Source organism: Nicotiana attenuata, unplaced genomic scaffold (genome assembly GCF_001879085.1).
Source record: "Nicotiana attenuata strain UT unplaced genomic scaffold, NIATTr2, whole genome shotgun sequence".
NCBI classification, from domain to species: Eukaryota; Viridiplantae; Streptophyta; class Magnoliopsida; order Solanales; family Solanaceae; genus Nicotiana; species Nicotiana attenuata.
The window spans coordinates 98,020-100,297 of record NW_017672583.1 but is presented as its reverse complement, the minus strand read 5'-3'; positions in this window follow the sequence as shown (position 1 = coordinate 100,297).

The window sequence follows — 2,278 nt, the reverse complement described above, 5'->3', positions numbered from 1 at the left end:
TCATAACCGTTCATGCTTTTCTAACGAACTCATCAACTCATATCTCATGAACTTGGAGTCTATAATCATTTAGCCAATGCTATAATTAATTAGAGGGTGAATATATTATCTTTTTGACATTCAATCCTCTTGAACTCGAGTTTTAGGGTTTCTTCTCTCAACAATGATGTCCCAATCGAATATCCAATGATTTAGAGGGTTTGCCCATGTTAATAAGGTGTTGGGGGATTGAAATTAACTTAGAATCACCATTAGCACTTACCTTGGATGGTGGAGGGACCTTTGAGGAGTTAGGTTCTTGAGAGCTTCCCTTTCTAGAGCAAGTATTTGTGTTTTGGGGTGTGGGGGACGAAGTAGGGCATTAAAAATGCCCCCGGGTGTGTGCTCGCGCACCTGAAGGCCTAACCATGCACTGAACGCGCAGAATGGTAGTAGCACTGCCACAAGTGCGCGGCCACGCACGGGACCATCCGGGCGCTCACCTGGGTGCGCATATTGCGCATTTCTTTGTAAAATGCATATAACATTTTGCACAGAGATTTGTTAGGGCTCCACAATATATCGATGGAAAGCTATTCAAAGGGCTACAACTTTCATGGTTTGAGCTTTGTCCAATTCCTTACACAATTTCATGAAATTAGGCTGAAGGGCAGGTATTCTATAAACTTAGTCGATTTTATCGAATCTTATGCACCTCACTCTCCGTCTTGATTCCAAACGATTATTTTCACCCATACTTATCCCGATAGGACTTCACATGTCTAAAATATCAAATTAATACTCATTTAAACATCCACACCTAGTCCGAATGTACGAGGTGTTACAATCTATTAAAATATTCTAATGGGAGAATTTTTTTAGTAGCACATGATAGTTATTTTCTTAGTCGTCTAACAATAATTTGTTGTTAATGTACATTTTCAAGGTTAACCAAATTCGAAAAAGATATAAGAGATCTTGAGATATGAATATGGAAGAACAAAGAGAGGATTGACGCATTTCAATAACACTTGATAAGAAAATGATACAACCCATTATTTAAAGAAAATAAAAATAAATGCACTTCATAGTTCTATTAAATATTACATCCCATGAGAGGATCCCAAATATTTCTACATTTTTAAAGAAAATTCAATATAAAGTTTTAAAAGTATATATAAAAATTATATATTTATATGTCGGTTTAGTTCGGATTTTTTTTACTCAATACCAAACCTAATTGAATTTTCTAATCGGTTTGGTTTGACTTTTCGATTTGGTGCGATTTTTCAGTTTGGTTTTAACACCCCTAATTATGGCCATCTTTTTTAAACAGATTAGACCACCTTTTTTTGGCATAGTAAAATTCAATGAGGCAGATGATTATGTATTTATGTTCATTCCTAGTTGGAAAATATGGCCATAACATCTCATCTGAAGAGAAGCAACTGGAATTTTTATTTGAAGGCACTCATCTATTATTATCGACTCGAAGGATAAAATTCATAAACTTTTACTTTTTAGCCACTATAATTGGAAAAAAACTATTATCATGAGTTTCAAATTTCGCCAATGAAATTTCAGAATATTGTCAAGTAATCAGAGGCGGTATCATAGTTTGAATCTTATGGGTTTGGGATTGTTATCATTTTAAGTTACTGAGTTCTAAATTAATAATTTGTACAATATTCAATGGATTTCTGAAAATAAATAGGGAGAATTACATCCCTTGTCGCTTGGCCCAACAACCCATCAGAAAATGGCGCACGTTTGAAGCCCTTACCCAGTGTAGCCCAGGTTATACATAACCTGAAAATTACTTTTCGCCAGCTAGCCCACCCCTTTTTCTTCGTTCCCCTTTTTTCTTCGTTCTTCTTCTTTCCATGTCAGCTTTTGCACCACAAAATTTCTCAACTAGTGTTATTCTCCTTCAATTCTTTTCCGGATTCCAATGGTTAACTAAGGATTTGACAAATAAAAGTCACCATTACAGGTGGTTCGAAGATTCGATTTCAGAAATTGAGTTTTCTGATTTATTAGTTGTTTGGAATAGGTGTTGTCCCAATTGATTGGAATCATCAAGATGAGTTCAAAACTTAAATTTCAAGTGATTTGGAGTAGATTTAGGCTATATTTGAGTTAAATTTTAGAGGATGCCCAAGGAAGAAGAAGAACACGTGAAGCTCCATTGATAGGATTCATTTGTATAATAATGTATAATATTGTACAAATAGTGTATAATAGTGTATAAACACCACTTATACACTATTATATACAAGGTTGATACATTATTTACATG